Here is an 18,643-nt window from a genome sequence, read left to right on the forward strand (position 1 = left end):
AACCCATGGTTAACTGGAATACACGGCACCTATTATTCCAGTTATGGGGTGTTACATATCTTTCTTCTGTATTTGGAGAAATGCTGAATTTAATTAAGGGTAGTATCTCAGGGTTGCCGACCCTCCCGGAATTCCCGGGAGTCTCCCGAAAATCGGGACCCCCTCCCGGCCCCCCGGAAGGGTGGGCAACCCTCCCGGAATCTAGTGGACCCCCCTGAATCCCCCGAATCGCGGCATGTAAATGCCGCAATCCGCGGGTCTCAGAGGAGGGGGCGGAGCTAAAATGGCACAATCGCGTCATTTTAGCCCCGCCCCCTCCATGGACAGCAGTCATTTCTTCTATTTCCCGTAGTGGGGGCGGGGCTTAATGACGTCACCGCCAAGCCCCGCCCCCCGATCGGGTAAGGAAAGTCTCCTCTCCGGGCTTCTCCCGGAGAGGAGCATTAAAAAGTCGGCAACCCTGTAGTATCTAGATCCCCTTCAGTTTTGTCAATTTTCCTATCATGCACTGAGTCCACCGTGAGGGTATAATGCAGCTAAAATAAAACAAAATAACCTATACCTACGTGAATTACAGATAAATGACAAAACATTGTGAGGGCATCTAACAACTTCCGCCCTCACAGAACGTCACATCCTGTAATCAAATTGAAGGCGATCTAGTCTCTACCTTTAATTGAGGGAAAGAGCTCTGTAGCTTCCTCCCCCCTTCCCCCTCTCCCCCACCTCTCCCCCATCTGTGTGCACTCAGCAGAGGCAATAACAGGACTCCTCTGTGGGTCAGCTTCTGTGTGTGCACAAGCACACTTTTCTAGGCAGGAGGGAGGCCTGAGCTGCTTCCCCGGGACTGTGAGCTGCTGCCTCCGATCATCTGTCTGCAGGGCCGCTTAGAGGTATGCCTGGCCCTGGTAAAATTGTAGGCGCATGCCCTAATCGCTGGAGGCGTGACCACCTTCCGCAATTAGGCCATGCCCCCAAAATGTTTGAAGGGGTGAAAAAACACTCTAAAATGGAGGAAGTGCTATTGTCTCCCCCCTCAGCAGCTGTCCCGGGCCCCAGTCTCTGGAAGGGCCCGAACAGCTCATTTTTCCCACAGCAACCCATCGCTGTATGCTGCCTGCGCTGCGCTCGGTCATCACTCAGCAGGTCCTGAAGCACAGGCTTCTTCAATAGAGGATTCCGCGGCCAATTAAAAGGCTGCACCGGCTTTTGAGCCAGTCAGAGTTTGTGTATCGTTATCAAAGCGGCTGCCGTTACACAAGCTCTGATTGGCTCACCAGCCGGTGCTGCATTGAAGAAGCATGTGCTTCGGGACCTGTTGAATGAGGACCGAGTGTGGCGGAAATTTAAGGGAGGGAGTCCGGGGCCCCAAAATTCCTAGTGCCAGCCCTGGGCACACACCTACAGCATGTGCTATGCTAGTGTGCTGACAACAGGCTCAGCATGAGCTCTCATTCTGTCAGTGAGACGCTCATATCACGCCTGCTGTCAGCACAGCACATACTGTAGAGGGGGTTGGGATCATTTGGTCTACAGCATTATGGACGACAGTCATTAGGTCGACACCATTAGGTCGACATGGGAAAAGGTCAATATGGGTCTTTGTCGACATGGTTCTAGGTCGAAAGGTCATTAGTTCAACAGGTAGTTAGTTCGACAGGTCATTAGTTCGTCATTGTCTAGGTCGACAGTCAAAAGGTCGACATGAGGTTTTTCACTGTTTTTTTACCTAAATGTCAACACAGTCAACATGGACACAGTTTAAAGTGCACTGCATCCCCTCGCATCGCTCGCTGCGCTCGCAATGCGTTGGGCACACTATTTTATTCTCCCACCACACCCTAGTGGATGGTAGGGCATGAAATACTACCTGTCGGCACATGCCTGCTCAAAAAACAGTGGAAAACCCATGTCGACGTTTTGACTGTCGACCTATACAATGTAGAACTAATGCCCTGTCGAACTAACGACCTGTCAAACTAATTATCTTTCAACCTAGAACCATGTCGACCTAGACCCATGTCAACCTTTTCCCATGCCGACCTAATGACTGTCGACCATAATGCTGTAGACCAAATGACCGCATCCCTTATTGTGTAGCCTGAACTTGTGCAGAGAATATTTCCAGTACCCTGACCTGGTGCAGAGCATATTCCCAGTGTCCTAACCTAATCTGACCCTGAGCAAAGCATGTTCCCAGCCAGAAGTATGACCTACTGTAGCGTATCCTAACTTGGTGCAGAGCAAATTCCCAGTAGTGGTACAACAAGTATGTGTCCTGACTCCTAGTAGTGGGAGTCCCGGCAGTTACTCACCGTGTCCGCGCAGCGTTGCTGAGGAAGGAAAGAGCTTCATCTAGTGACAGTCTCAGACGAAGTGGCAGTGGCTGTGCCGCCTATGTCATTGATATCCCAGCGGTGCTGGGACCTGAAATATCTCGCGAGAGCCGGGCCTGGGCAGCCGCAAGGCTCCGCTGGCCGTGGCATGTACCTGCATAGCAGCAGCTGCTGCAATTGGGATGGACACGGACTGGAGTGTGAGGGCCCCTGATGTGTGGGGGTCCCCAGGAGGACAGCCCCTGTCGCCCTGTTGTGGATTCGGCCCTGATATCAAGCCTGGTTAACCTATCTTTGTATTCTAGTGATTCAAGACCTTTTACTAGTTTAGTCATCCTTCTCTGTACCTATTCCAATTCATTTTTGGCCTTTTTAAGGTGTGGTGCCCTGAACTGGACACCATATTCCAAGTGTGGTCTTGCACTTGGCATCCCTTGAATCCATTACCCTTTAAATGCATGCAAGTGTCCTGTTTGCTTTTGCTGCTTGCACTTGAGCAGTGTCCATTTTTACCCAATTTATCATCTATGATGACCCCCAGTGGCGTAACTACAGAGGGTACATTGGATGCAGTTGCTATGGGGCCCCATAGCAGCTGCATCCCCTTCACCCTCTGTGCAGCATGGGCAAATGCTGCACCAGTGTCCCCCTTAAAAAATTCAGCATAAGAGTTGGAATGCTCTGCAGGCCCAGGTATATTGAATGTTGGATAATTAAGGTAGGTAAGTATTATGCATTAACAGTGGAGCAGGAGGCGGGCTGGCGGCGGGCTGCACAAATCAATATTCCGCCCTTTGTGAATTTTAATTTCATTTTCATTAATTATTTGTGGGTGACAAAATCCAGCTGTATTTTGTTCTTCAGAAACTAATTCATTTGAATTTAATACAATGTTTAAGGGTTTGCTGTCCTCTAGTGGATAAATAACAATACTGCTTTATATGTATGTGGTATGCATAGGGTTGCCACCTCAGGTGCGCGTGCGCCTGGAAAAGTGGGCATGGCTTCGTAAAACCGGCGTTGCCCCTTTGGCAAAGTGGGTATGGCCTCTAATACAGACATGTATTCATAGGCGTGCGCAGCCCATTTTATTAGGGGGTGCACCTTTAGAGGGGCGTGTCATCCCCGCCTACTGTGTGTGTCTATCCCCGCCTACTGGGCATGTCTATCAATGCCTAATGGGCATCAATGCAAACTAAATAGGTGACTTATTTATGTATATGGGCTTCAGAATGAAGCATTCTCCCCACACACCAGAAAGAGGGACAGTGCAAAAATTTACACTGTAATGCCCATTGCACATAATGCCACACACCGTAATGCCCATTACACATATTGGCACACACTGTACTGCCCATTACACATGTCACACACTGTAATGCTCATTACATGTTCAGGCAAGGCAATCCTCATTAATGATGGTCATGCTCATCGCTCCCTTCGCCGCTGCCTCCCTCGTGTCCCTCATTGCCAAGTGTATATTAACATGCGATGCTGCCCCCCGCCCCTAATAGCGGCATTTGCGGGATCAGTAAATGTAAATGTGGCATTACTCACCGATTAAGCCTTTAATGAATCAAGCAATAAGTTTGTTACAACACCTTGGCCCTCTCTCCACTAATAAGGCTGCCTGCAGCAGACACTCAGTGACTGCTGCAGCAGCTCCTGCCCAACACCATTTATTTATCACTTTACCATTACTATTTTTTTTTCTCACCAATCAAGCATATTCAATCTTCCTTCCTCTTAGGTGGAACACTGGCTCCGGCCAGCCTGCCTTGCGTGGCAATTCAGTTGCACACAGTGAGGTGACTGAGCTCAATGAGCTCCCTGAGCTCACAATCACGCACTGAGTAAGCAGGGCAGGCGGGCGGGAGTGCGCGCTGTGACATCTATGGAGGCGGGGGCTGCTGACCGGGACAATGGAGCCAGCACTGCAGGTCTGCCGCAACACCCTGCACCGGACTGCGGCGGCGGTGTGTTTCCCTTGTGTGTGGGCTGGAGGTCAGCGGCGGCAGGCATCTAATGCAGTCCTGACCGCTGCCGGTAACCAGGTGCCGCTTTGGGAATTTACAGTAATACATTTTGCATGCAATTGTGAGGGAGGTGCTAGTCATTAGGAGGTGCCTGTGCACCCCTGGCACCCCCCGTGCACACGCCTATGCATGTATTGAAGTTCCTATTGTTACATTTAATAACACATCTCCCCTACTGACAACTCCTACACAGAGATACCTCATACATCCTCCCCTCACCCTGACACCAGTGACAACAACTTCACAGCAACCTCCCCCACCCCCTCACTTCTCTAATATGCATATCTGCCCCAAACACTGACATCCACATGTAAGAGGCACGGGGGGTGGGGGGTGGGCAGGATAAAGCACCTTGCGTGTGAAACGCGTTGGATTAAGCATAAGAAGCCCCCCAGCAGAAGAGGAGAAGAAAGCCCCAGCCAGACAGCACCGCAGAGCCGCAGACGAAGAAGACGGCAGGTGACGTCACCAGCTAAAAGCTCCGGAGTCCCGCCGTAAGTTTGCAAGAGCCGCAGCAAGCGGCATAGCTGTCAATTTAGTGCAGGGCAAGCGTACATAGCCTCCCTAAACCTGGACTGCTTCTATCTACTCCTACAAGGAGTGTAAACATTATATTAGTCAAATATTTTATTTATTTATTTGTATCTTTATTTTTATTTTTATTTATTTTTATTTAATTTTATTATTATTTTTATTTATTTTTTAGTTCATTTTATTATTTGCATTCATATTTATTTTCATTTTCATTTGTTTCAGTTTCATTAGTCTCATCTTATTTTATAATTATACCTAATCTATGTTTACCTTTATTTCCATATCTCATTTTTATTATTATCTACCTTCTTCTTTGGTCTCTACCCTTATTGTCTCATTATACCGCCCTACTCCGTCACACCTCTCCTCCATTACCCCGCCCCTCCTAGCGCTTGATCAAATGTTGTGCACCTGCATAACACATCTACCCATACAATACACAGTGCCAAGTAAAACAGTACAATGTAACAAGACAACACTGCACCAGCACACTAGCTTACCTCCCTCTGGCTGCTCCAAGCCATACCACAGTCATCCCTGTGGCGATACCTTAATTTACGGCCTGCTACCGCAGGCCTGTTACTCCTACTGAGAGGACTCAGACCTAGGAGGGTCTGGGCCTCGAACACAACAAGGACCTGATGCCCGAGCAACAAATGGGCCTAATGCCCAGCAACAAATGGGCCTAATGCCTAAACACCAAAGGGGCCTAGTGCCTAGTGCCCAACTACCCATGGACTAAGTACCCAACTATAACAGTCCTCAATGCCCCCACAGGCCTAGTGCCTGAATTGGGCCCACGGGCCTACCGACCGAACACCTGGTGGTCTAGGGAGGGCCACATGTGTGGACTTACTATAGTTAGTATAGCTATAGTTAGCCCCCTCCCATCCGCCACTTGCCCACCCACCGCCCGTCCATCGCCCGCCCATCCGCCGCCCGCAGCCTTACCTGTCTTCAGTGGTGGACGGTCATTCTTCTGCTAGTGAGATGGACCACAATAAAATGTCCGCCCCATATAACAGACAGTTCTCTGAAACTGTCTGCTGTATGGGGGCGGACATTTTGTGTTGGTCCGTCTCCATAGCAGAAGAATAAAGCCAGCAAGGGAGCCGGGACCAGCAAGACAGGTAAGGCTGCGGACGGGGGAGGGGGGTTCGACGGGGATAGGGGGTGCGGCGGGGGGGCGGGCGCCCCCCCCATTAACGGCGGGGGGAGCGCCCAATTCATAGTTACGCCACTGACAGGCTGGGTTTGAAAAAAAACAGGTAGGAGCTGGTTGTTTATCACTCTCCACTTTATCACTTTTTGAAGCTTGATACATCTGGCCCTTAGTCAACTCCCAGTAATGCACTGCACACTTGTGCAGTCAGTGTTCCTTTGCTCCCGATGCTCAGCCCCATTAATAATTGTCACATTGGCAGACAGGCACTCCTATGCACAAAACCTTTAGCTAAAAAAGAAAATATATATATTTTTGAAAAATACATGCCAGATCTGAGGGGGGCGGGGCCACGACGGCGCGGGAGTAAGGAGTATGGTGTGAGAGCTCCCCAGCAGGGAAAATGAAACTCCGTTTTTCTACACGGCACTGAACTCTATTTGATACCTGGAAGCTGAGCTACAGCTCCGGGTGGCTGAGGAGACGACGGCCCGCTCTGTTGCACGGCACCGCTCCATTGCATTCCAGGCGGCAAAACCATAGAGCGAGGCAGCCGGGGATAGAGAGCGCCCGCACGCGTCCTTGGCGTCCGGAAGTGCCGAGGGGCCTTATGGGAGCTAGCTGTCCTGGCGCTGCCTCGACCAACGCCAGAGAAAGGTCCCGTAGCCTCTGGTACTGCGCCCAGGGAGTGACACAACAAGTTCCAGACGCCGCTGCTGCATTGACCTGACGGGCAGGACTGCATTAAGCGGACAGGTTCTGGTGGCCTCAAAGTGCTGGGGGCATGCTCCGGTTTGTGGGCTAGAGACTGTGACTCCTTGTGTGCCCCTGCACAGTGTGCTTGGTGTGGAGAAGCCACGAAGCAGCTGCATCTACCAGGGACCTCTTGGACACCCCACAAGCAGCCTAAAAAACACAGGAAGCTGGTGCAGTATTTTCTTTCTCTGCTATTTGTTTATTTTTTTACTGCTATCTGCCGAAAAACTGCCTTGGGCAACATTGACCACGTTTTTGCTGGGGGTGTGCTCCGGTTTGTGGGCTAGAGACTGTGACTCCTTGTGTGCCCCTGTACAGTGTGCTTGGTGTGGAGAAGCCTCGAAGCAGCTGCATCTACCAGGGACCTCTTGGACACCCCACAAGCAGCCTAAAAAACACAGGAAGCTGGTGCAGTATTTTCTTTCTCTGCTATTTGTTTATTTTTTTACTGCTATCTGCCGAAAAACTGCCTTGGGCAACACTGACCATGTTTTTGCTGGGCCTAGAACCCTGATAGCACTCAAAGCTAAAGCCCAAATTGTATAAAGTGCGGTAATCAAATACAAATATTACTGTTTAAAAGCTTAAACTGGGCAAGGTATTCCAGGTCCACTGCCCTTACCAAGTACAGACTGCAAGATTCTTTCTGTAGTGAATTCAGGCTGGTCAGCCTAACCAATTTGCCTAAATATTATGGGTAAAACCGGCAATGCCACAGTCGCTGCTCGGCTTGAGAAATACGCTAGATCACAGCCCAGCAATCCCCCACAGACCCCGTCTACAACACCACATGCCACCCCCACAAAGCATAAAAGTACAGAGAAGGCCCCAGACCCCTCGTTACAACAGATACTTGAAGCTATTTCCAGCTCTGAGCACCGTCTATCTGGGCAGATTAAAGATCTACAGTCGGAAATCCTCTCCATAAAATCTGATTTTACACCTATTACTGAACGTATGGATGAGGTTGCGAAACGTATGTCGCTGTTAGAAGACACTAATGCCAAGTGCCTCAAGAAACTGTCTAATGTCACCCAGCAATCCTCTGAATTAAAAGCTAAATTTACAGAGATGGAGGGTAGGCTGAGACGCAACAATCTCAGATTTGTGGGGCTACCTGAACAAGATCCCCCAAAATTTGTGTAAAACTGTGATGGACACAGTCGGCAAAACAGCATTTAAAGCCCAATTTGCGGCCGAACGTGCACATAGAGTCCCTCCCAGACCCCCCCCCCTCCCAGGGCACCACCGCGTACCTTCATTGTAAAATGTTAAGCTTTGTGGACAGAGACATTGTGCTGTGTTCAATCCGGGCCAATGACCCATTACTTTACAATGGAAATAAGATCTCTGTGTTTCCCGATTTCGCGCTTGAAGTGCAAAGGGAGAGAGCAAGATTTGGAGATATAAAGAAAAAATTACGTGGACTGAATCTCAGTTACTCCATGATATTCCCCTCCAAACTTAGGGTGGTGGACAATAATTAAACTTTCTTTTTCTCTACCCCCACTGAGGCCGCTCAGTGGCTTGAAACAAAAACCCCAGGTCTTGGATAAGTGGCGCCTGTGTAGTAATGGTTATAAACATGCAAATAAGTTAATGTAACCTGCTGGGGAGCCCCCCTTCTCTTTCTCCGCTCAGGGGTGGCCCTTCATGTCTTTCTTCGGTACTCTTTACCTAGAAGGGCGCCCGTCGTGGTGATCGCGGGTACATTTATGTCTGGCCGCGACGCGACCGACGCGATGCCCGCGATATCCCATTGAAACCCATGTTAAACATGTAAATCGCGTCGGTCGCGTCGCGGCCGTCCATAAATGTACCCGCGATGCCCGCGACGCGATGCACCCGATTTCCCATAGGAATCAATGTTAAATGGCCCGACCGACGCGATTTTACTGTTAAATGCCTCAATGGACCCGATTTGGCCATAGGAATCAATGTTAAATGGGCCACAGAGCCCAAATAGGCACAATTAACCCTTAAATGTCCCCCCAAATTTTTAACGCCACCCCACGATCCACGCCAACCCGAAGCGTGGCGAGCGCAGCGAGCCCGCGAGGGGCGGCTGTACGCGTCCTCCGACCTTTTCATGCCCTACTATCCACGTCGGCGTGGAGTTGAGAATAGAATAGTGTGGCGAGCGCAGCGAGCCACCGAGCCCGAAGCGTGGCGAGGGGACGCGGATACCTTCACAGTTATACGCGTCCCCTCGCGGGCTTCACAGGTGTCCGTGGCGACGCGGACACCTGTGAAGCCCGCGAGGGGACGCGTTTAGCTGTGAAGGTATCCGCGTCCCCTCGCGGGGCTCGCTGCGCTCGCCACGCTTCGGGCTCGGTGGCTCGCTGCGCTCGCCACACTATTCTATTCTCAACTCCACGCCGACGTGGATAGTAGGGCATGAAAAGGTCGGAGGACGCGTACCGCCGCCCCTCGCGGGCTCGCTGCGCTCGCCACGCTTCGGGTTGGCGTGGATCGTGGGGTGGCGTTAAAAATTTGGGGGGACATTTAAGGGTTAATTGTGCCTATTTGGGCTCTGTGGCCCATTTAACATTGATTCCTATGGTCAAATCGCGGGCATTGAGGCATTTTACATGAAAATCGCGCTCAATCAGCCTTTTTAACATTGTTCCCTATGGGAAAATCGCGGTCATCGCGGGTAGCAGATTTTTATGTACCCGCGATTTACCCGCGATGCCCGCGATTTTACCCCCGACGCCCGCAATTTCAATCACTGGCGCCCTTCTAGGTAAAGAGTACCCTTTCTTCTTTAGCCCCGTAGCGGGATGTCTTTTCTTTCCGTGTTGTTGGTATCCTGTTTGTCATTGTGGTTTTTTACCCTTTTTTTCTCTTTTTTTATTTTTGGGGGGATGGGGAATAGGTATGCCTATAGGGTATGGGTATACAGGGTGGGGGGGAACCGCTTGGTAAAAGGTAACACCAGAAAAGGTTCCTATGTATATAGAAATATGTGTATTTGCCCTGCTGATGGTCTCTTCGAAGTGCAATTACGATGTTGTAGAGGTTGGAGCGAAATGTTTAAGATTGTACCACTTATTTATTGTGAATATATAAATTGCACCTGTAGATGATTAAGCTATTAGCCTGGAACACTAGGGGATTAAACAATAAGATCAAACGCTCCCTGGTCCTGAACCAGCTACGCTCCTATGGGGCAGATATTGCCTGCCTCTCCGAAACTTTTGGCCCTTAAGCAGCGTTGGGTAGGATGGGCATTTCATGCCCCCTTCACAGCCTCCCAGGAGGCAGATATGTCTTTTTGGATTGTGTTATCAACTCTTTACCCCTGGTATTATTAGCAGTATATATCCCACCACCCTTCTCGTACGAAATATTGGTCAAAGCTATTGCATTTGCGGCGGGTAACCCCTCCTCATCTGTGATATGCACAGGGGATTTTAACAATATCCTTGACCCATTAATGGATAGATGGAGAGGCAAACGCACCCCAGTATTGGGTGGGGGGACCTCTTTCTCTAATTTCATACGAGATGTTGGCTGGATGGATATTTGGTGGGAACGTAACCCTAAAGCCCTACAATTTTCCTGTTTTTCCACATCGTACCAAACTTTCTCCAGAATTGACTTAGTGCTGGCTCTTTTAGTCCCTTGGTCAGGAATATAGAATATAAACCACGGGGTATATCCGATCACTCACCTATAATTATGGAATTTTACGATGAACTTGAAAGAGGCCAGGGGTTCTGGAAGTTAAATCCAGCATGGTTGCATTATTTAGGACAAGAGGATAGTATGATTAATTTCTGGCAAGAATTCTGGAAGGTTAACCAGGGTTCAGCAAAAGCCGCTACAGAATGGGATGCGTTTAAAGCCTATATGCGAGGGGTATATAGGAAACGAATAGCAGAAAGTAATAAGGCGAAGAAACAGCGCCTGCAGGAGATGGAGGATAGTTGTTTGGGGCTAGAGTCTGAATATATACTAAATAAATCTGAAATAGCAAGGTCGAACTGGCAAGAAGCCCAAAAAATCTGGCTGGAGGCTGTACAGGAAGAAAACTCCAAACTACTGATTCACCAGTCCTGTAAGGCCTACCAAACATCCGATAGATCAGGGCGATACCTGGCGTATCTGGTAAAAACAGAATCCCCCTTCCATTGGCCCAATCAGTGATGTTCAAGGCCAGTTGATATCTGATACATCCCAGATTGGGGGAATGTTTTGTGACTATTTTCAGGAACTGTACACCTCCAAGCTTCAGATCACCCCGGAGGAGATTCAACTCTAGCTAGATAATATTAAATTACCTAGTTTTTCTCTAACTGAAAGCCAGGATCTCGGAAAACCGCTAGAAATAAATGAAGTGTGTCAGGCCATAAAAGAACTACCGGGTAGGAAAGCCCCTGGTTTGGATTAGATTCCAGCTGAGGTTTTCAAAAAACATATAGATATAATTGCCCCTCAACTCCATGTGATCTTGACCCGATGTTTTGAGGAAGGGGAGATCCCTGCGTCGATGGTTGAGGCAAAGATAATAGTTATTCTAAAACAGGGGAAAGATGCAAGCAGCTTAGATTCATATCGACCGATTTCCCTGCTGTCAAATGAGGCGAAAATCCTCGCAAAAATCTTGGCCAATAGACTAAAAAAGTATATATCTAAAATAATTCACTCTAACCAGGCAGGCTTTATGCCTGATAAATCAACATCGGTTAATCTACGCAGGTTATATACTCACTTACAATTACCCTTGGAACCAGATAGCCAACCCGCAGTCGTATCTTTAGATGCTACTAAAGCATTTGACGTGGTGGAGTGGGCCTACTTATGGGCCACTCTAAAGGCGTTTGGGTTAGGAGAAAATGTTATCAAGTGGGTGCAACTTCTATACAATCATCCCACAGCCAGGGTCTCTCTGAACGGATGGACATCATCCGCGTTCAGGCTTAATAGAGGAACTAGGCAGGGGTGCCCTCTTTCCCCCCTTTTATTTGCACTTGCAATAGAACCCCTTGCCTGTATGTTAAGATCCCATATCGGTATCCGTGGATTGCGAATGGCCCAGGGTACAGACGTGGTCTCCTTATACGCAGATGATGTGTTTATATACCTCTTTGACTATAGGGCTTCACTCCCTGTGGTTAAAAAATTAATTTCTGACTTTGGTAAGCTTTCCAGCTTAAAAATAAACTGGAGCAAATCACATATTCTGTATTTGGGTACCACGCTGTCCCAGGAATTGCCTCCTCCAGTTCCACTGGTCTGGACAACCAAGTTTAAATACTTGGGGGTTCAGATAGCCCGTAACTCGGAGGAATATATGCAGCATAACATCTTTCCAATGCTGAACAAACTGGAAGCTAAATTCAAATCATGGAGTAAATTGCCCCTGTCAGTTACGGGTAGGATCAATCTAGTTAAAATGGTCCTGCTTCCGCAGCTGTTATACGTGGTCCAACAATCCCCAATCTTTCTCCCCAAGAAAATATTCAGGAAATTTAATAGCAAACTCTCGTCCTTTATTTGGCATAATACTCGGCCAAAGGTGCAGTTGACGAAACTAACGATGGATAAAGGGACAGGCAGTATGGGACTCCCCGATTTTCGTTTATATTACTTATCTGCACAATTGGCCCAATTACGTCCTTGGTTAGTGGACACTGAAGACAGTGATTTGGCCTGGGCGGTAGTCAAAGTGGCTTCACCAACCCCAAAAATTGAATACTACAATCATGTATTCATGCATCAGATCCACCATTAGTCAAGCAAGCCACAAAAATCTGGCAGGAGGTGGACAGCATGGTGAACACACAGACTATCAACCTATGGCACCCAATAGACGACCCTCTAACTTTTCAAGTCCAAGAAGTATGGAATAAGTATTCTATAATAACCCTTGGTCAAATATATCATTCTGGCCGCATAAAAACATTTTCTGAACTAAAGGTGGAATTTGGTCTACCCAAATCATATCTTTATCTGTACTTACAGCTGAAATCGGCAATGACGGCCCAGTTTCCAATGGGCCCCCCGAGTGTAGCCGAATCCCCGATTAAAATCATAATAAGGGTAGGTGGGGTGAAAAAACTGGTTAGCAGGATCTATAAGCGACTGAACCGGGACAAGGGGAAAGAAAGTATGGAAGCCTTGAGGCATAAGTGGGAACAGGATGTTGGCCCAATAGAGAATGAAGACTGGCGTTTCGCGGTCTCCAATGCTGTCCATGCTACAAATGCACTTAGGGTGCAGCAGGTTCAATATTTTATATTACACAGAGTTTATTTGTCTACAACCCGAATTGCAAAATTCAATGGCAGGGCATCCACATTATGCCCTAAGTGTAACCAGCAGGCGGGTACTTTCTTTCATCTTTTATGGCAGTGCCAAACAGTGGCGACATTTTGGGTGGAGGTTATTCAAGTTTTAGTTGACTGTATTGTCTGCAAGAGGCTGCCTGTTAAATATTCTGGACATAAGGCAATATGTCACTAATCTCTCTGCCCTAGCAAAAGTAATAATTGCCAGGGGCTGGATGGCAAAGAATTGCCCGAAATTAGCCTGCTGGCAAGCGCTAGTTACATATACTTATAAGCATGAAAAACCCCTTCACATTAGCCGTAACACGTTATATAAACACCACAAAATTTGGCACAGATGGACCGAGCTATTTCCCAGCAGTCAATAACATAGACACGTGATCTTAGGGAAAAAATAAAATAAAAAAAATAAACATTTAAATGTAACACGATAGAATTAAGAGTTTGTTTATTAACACTTGAAGTAAGCACATTTATGATAGATTTAATTTAGGTAAACATTTATCACAAACAATAGGATTATAAGAAGAATCGTTAATCTTGCACATTGCACTGCGACAAATAAATGCACATTGCACTTTAATAACGTTGAGTGATTAATTCAATAATAAAAAAAAAAAGATGAATGGCAAAACACTCTCCCTTTCCTTTCCTATTTTCCACTTGCAATTTGAAATACGCTAATGTCACGAAACTCCCTAAGGTAGGCAACATCTATCAGAATAAAGATATGTAATACATCGATAAATACTGTAGCGGCGCTAAACATAGTACAGACCCCTGTGGAATATGACCAACTAAAATAGTAGAAGCAGGATGCCTTTAGGAACAATAAGTAGGAACAAAAAGAAACACTGATACCCCACATCCTGTTACACTGGGAGGGGGGGGGGGGGGGGGGAAGAGGGGGGAGGTTTAGGGTTATACTCATTAAGCTGAACTGTATGAAATATCAATGTGTTGTGTTATTGTCCCTTGGTATACCCCATCCGGGATTTATTTGTTAAATGTTTAAAAGAAATTAATAAAGATTATTTACTAAAAAAAAGAAAAATACATGCCAACCACAGGGGGACCGTAGATAGAGGGGGCCCAGGGGTCCTTAATCCCACCCTATATGTCAGTCATGCCTATGACATTAACTACAGGACTACTTCTGATCTAGACCTTTCCTCTTGGGGAAGTTACTATCTTGAACCTCCCCCCTCCAGTCCCAACTCCTCCCCTTCCCAGCCTTGACTCATACCCTTCCCAGTCCTGATTCCTCCATCCATGGATAGGGGGTACTGTGTATACACAGTGGGTAGTAGGGAAAATATTGGCATACAGGTTGATTATTAGAGTAGAGTGAAAAAAACTAAATTGAGAAATTCAAAATCAGCTAGTGTGGGAAAGTTGTGACTTGACCTTAATAAGAAACGTGCAAAATCTTTTTGATCTGAGTCAACGGGTGACATTCTATGGGATGCGGTAAAATCCGCATTTTTTTATCGCACCTAATCGCACTTTTGAAAACCGCAAGATTGGGCCGTTTTTTGCATATTTAATGAGATGCGAAAAACAGCCAAATAGTGCGAATAGGTGCGATTTGATGCGATTTCTTTAGTCCTGAAAATGTGCGATTTTCAGGTCTGAAAATCGCACATTTGCAGGAAATTGCAATTTAAAATAAAAAAAACTGTGCGGGTTCCCCCGCCAGAGCATAACCAGCCCCGGGCTCATTGAGCCGGTGCTGGTGACATAAAATCACGGTCCCCGACAAATAGGGGTCCCCTTGATTTAATGAAACCAGCACCAGGCTCAAGGTCCGGCGCTGGTTCCCAAAATACGGGGGACAAAATGACTAGGGGTCCCCCGCATTTCAAGAACCAGCACCAGACCCAACCAGCCAGCAGGGTAATGCCACAGCCGGGGGACACTTATTATATAGGGTCCCGCGGCCAAAGCATTATCCCCCTGGCTGGTCAGCATGGGCAGGGGTCCTGGGGAAGTGGGGACCCCCCAAAGAAGGGATCCCCCCCCCCTCCAGGACTTACCAGCCCATGCTGAAAGTCCGGGGCTGTCCCCGATGCCCCTGGGCGGTGGGCATCGGGCTGATGAAAAGTGTAAAAAAAGAATAAAAACTATTGTCTTATACTGTAGAACTATGATTCCCAGCAAGCCTACCCCGCATGCTGGGACTTGGAGAACCACAAGTCCCAGCATGCGGGGCATTAAAGGGCCCGCTGGCACTTGTAGTTCCACAGTACAAGAAGTAGTTAAATAAAACACACACTGACACCCAGAAAAATTAAAGTTTAATACATCCACAGCCCACACATACTGATACTTACCTACCTTGAGCCCGTGGGTCGGTCCCTGGATCTGGGGTCCGGGGCTCCAGGGCTGAAGAGTCCGGTTCCGGGGCCTTGGTTCTGCTTCCGGGGCTGGTCCGGGGCTGAAGAGTCCGGTTCCGGGGCCTTAGTCCTGGTTCTGGGGCTGGTCCGGGGCTCCTGGGCTGAAGATTCCGGGGTCCTGGATCCGTAGTAATCCTAAGGGGTACCTGAGGAAGGAAATCCTACTCACCTGGTCCCCGGCGACGACCCCGGCATCTTCAGCTCCAGACGCGCTGCTCCCAGCTGGTACCCGCTCACGGACTGGAGAGGCGCAGAGATGTTCATCTTCGGCGCCTCTCCTCAGACTGATTCTATTGGCCGCCTAGCGGCCAATCAGGAGCCGACTTTCTCACATTTTCGCAGCTCATTAAATACGCGAAAATGGAAAAACATGCGATTTCGGACGTTTTTGCGAAAAAAAATCGCAAAAAAAAAAAACGCATCCCATAAAATGTCACCCAACATCTTCTGTTATGACAAGAGGCCTGAAGTTTCACTTTTTTGGTGAAAAAGACGAAAACTATGAAGATGCTCCGATCTAGTTTAAATTATGTCATGATGTCATAGAGTGGTTTATAATATACTTTCGCTTAGTAAAAGAGAGTACAAGCTTGTCCTAGTGCAAAGTGACTGACTTTTTCGGGAGAAAAAATACCTAATAATTAACCCATTTTAATGGTTTCAATGGTGATTATGGTGTTAGTGTATGGTTTAACACACTCCGGCTCCTGCCGGACGGTGAAATCCCGCACGGTCAGGGAGCCGTGCCGCACACATTAGTTGTGAATGGACATTATTGTGTCCATTCACACGGGACAGCCACGACCCGGCCGCACGGTTGCCGCCGGATCCCGCCACTGGAAGGGACGGCTGCCGGGCTGTGGCCATCCCTTCCATGATAAACTAGTGTGTGCGGCACGGCTCTAAATTCCATTTAGAGTATTTGTGCTTTTTCTATTATAAACACATTCAGAAGAAAAAACACAATATTCACAATGAAAATGGGTCAATTATTAGGGTTTTTTTCTCCCGCCAAAGTCAATCACTGTGTACTAGGACAAGCTCGTACTGTTTTTTACTATACTAAAGTATATTAATGAACCACTCTAAGACATCCTGACATAATTTTAACTAGATCGGAGCATCTTCATAGGTTTCGTTATTTTCACCTAAAAGTTGAAACTTCAGGCCTCTTGCCAGAACAGAAGATATTGACTCAGATCAAAGAGCTTTTGCACATTTCTTATTCAGGTCAAGTCACAACTTAACCACACTAGCCGATTTGGAATTTCTCAATTTCAGTTTTTTCACTCCGCCCTAAGTATTCTGAAAATCTTCAGTTTTTGAAATATTTTAGTTTTGGCATATCCGGATAAGGGATACTCAGCCTGTCTACATAGGATGGGGGAAAGGGGGTATATACACAGTGGATAACAGGGAAGGCATTGAGGTATACATAGTACAGATGTAGCGGGATTCATCTTTGCAGGGGATGGCGCACATCACAGTCAGATAGCGGCGCCGTGTTGCTGGCGATCCAGCAGCTGGCCAGCAAGGATGAGGATAGATTCATCTGTAGGTGGTAAGGATACAAGGGGGTATATACACAGTGTATATGCTGTAAATGTACATGCACAAAGATAAACATGTATTGAATGTGTGTTCTCAAGAAGCAGCATGGAATGGGCACTGAGTCTAGGGAGGGACAGCAGTCACCTGGAAAGGGCCAATGTATCCATTCAGAAGACAGCCTAGGGTGATAATGCCACTTTATCCTGTGTATCTTTCTTCTGTATTTGGAGAAATGCTGAATTTAATTAAGGGTAGTGTCTAGATCCCCTTCAGTTTTGTCAATTTTCCTATCATGCACTGAGTCCACCGTGAGGGTATACTGCAGCTAAAATAAAACAAAATAACCTATACCTAAGTGAATTACAGATAAATTACAAAACATTGGAGGTTATTCTGGTCGGTGCGTACATTTCCGAAATCTTTCGGAGCGGGCCGCACGCCACGCTGTGCGGACATCGTCCGAAGAAATGCCCACCGGACCTCCGCATACGGACGGACTTACACTCGAAGAACAGGGCGTGTTTACGGACGACATCCAAACCTTGCGTGTGCGGTGGAAACACACATATTCTGCACGGTCTTACAGCGTATGCACAGTCTTACCGCATCAGAACGGACGGGAACCTGGCCGTACGCACCGATGCAGTGTATTTACGCACAAATCACCACTCTTATCTGACCTCCGAAATCGATCACATGACACACTTATGCAATAAGGCAACCTCATTAAAAAATTGCTTGTTTCCTATTGGAATCAATTAAATCCTAATACATACTTAAACACATTACTGCTACATTCATTACAGACATTGGGGCAGATGTACGAAGCAGCGTTAAGTGCTTAAGTAGCACTTAACGCCACTAAATGTACTTTTTAACGTTTTGGGGAAATGTATGAAAGGGGCTTTTAACGTCCCCCTGAGGCAGCCCTGAACTTAACGTTCAGGCGCTGTCCTCCTGCTTAAAGTTATGAGCTTTAACGTCGCAGGCAATGTATTATTGCCTTCCCCGACGTTAAGCCCGCTGTTTCTCTTTGCCAGCCTCAGGCTGGCGTTAGGTGGTTTTTAAACCCCCCCCCCTTCTCCTCACTGCTATAGCTGAGCTCAGCTCAGCTCTCAGCCAATCATCAGCCGCCCGCCTGGTCTTTTGAATGTGATTTCTGACAGCTCTCCCGCCGCGTCTCCTCCGCTAGCAAGTAGACAGCATCTGCCCGCCCGGTCTTTGAAATCATATATTAGTGCCAACCCTCCCACCGCGTCCCCGCTCTCTTGGGAACCCTGCGGCACATATTAAAACAGCGGGGTACAGCGCGATCGGAGAGCTGTGGGGGCGGGGGACTGGAGCGGGACAGCCGCCGGTGCCAGCATGCTGACAGGAGACGGCATGCTGGCGGATCGAAGGGGGGGAGAAAACCCGGAAAAACTAAACAAATGGAAGGGGGGGAGTGGTGCAGGGAAGCCGGCAGCAGCAACATGCTGTCGACTGGTGTCGGCATGCTGGCGGCATGGGAGGAGACGCGGCACTGGCAGTGGCTGGAGAGCTCCGGGTCCCTGCGGTGATGTGGATTAACTCGGCG

Source organism: Crinia signifera, chromosome 9 (genome assembly GCF_055691185.1).
Source record: "Crinia signifera chromosome 9, ASM5569118v1, whole genome shotgun sequence".
Lineage (NCBI taxonomy): Eukaryota > Metazoa > Chordata > Amphibia > Anura > Myobatrachidae > Crinia > Crinia signifera.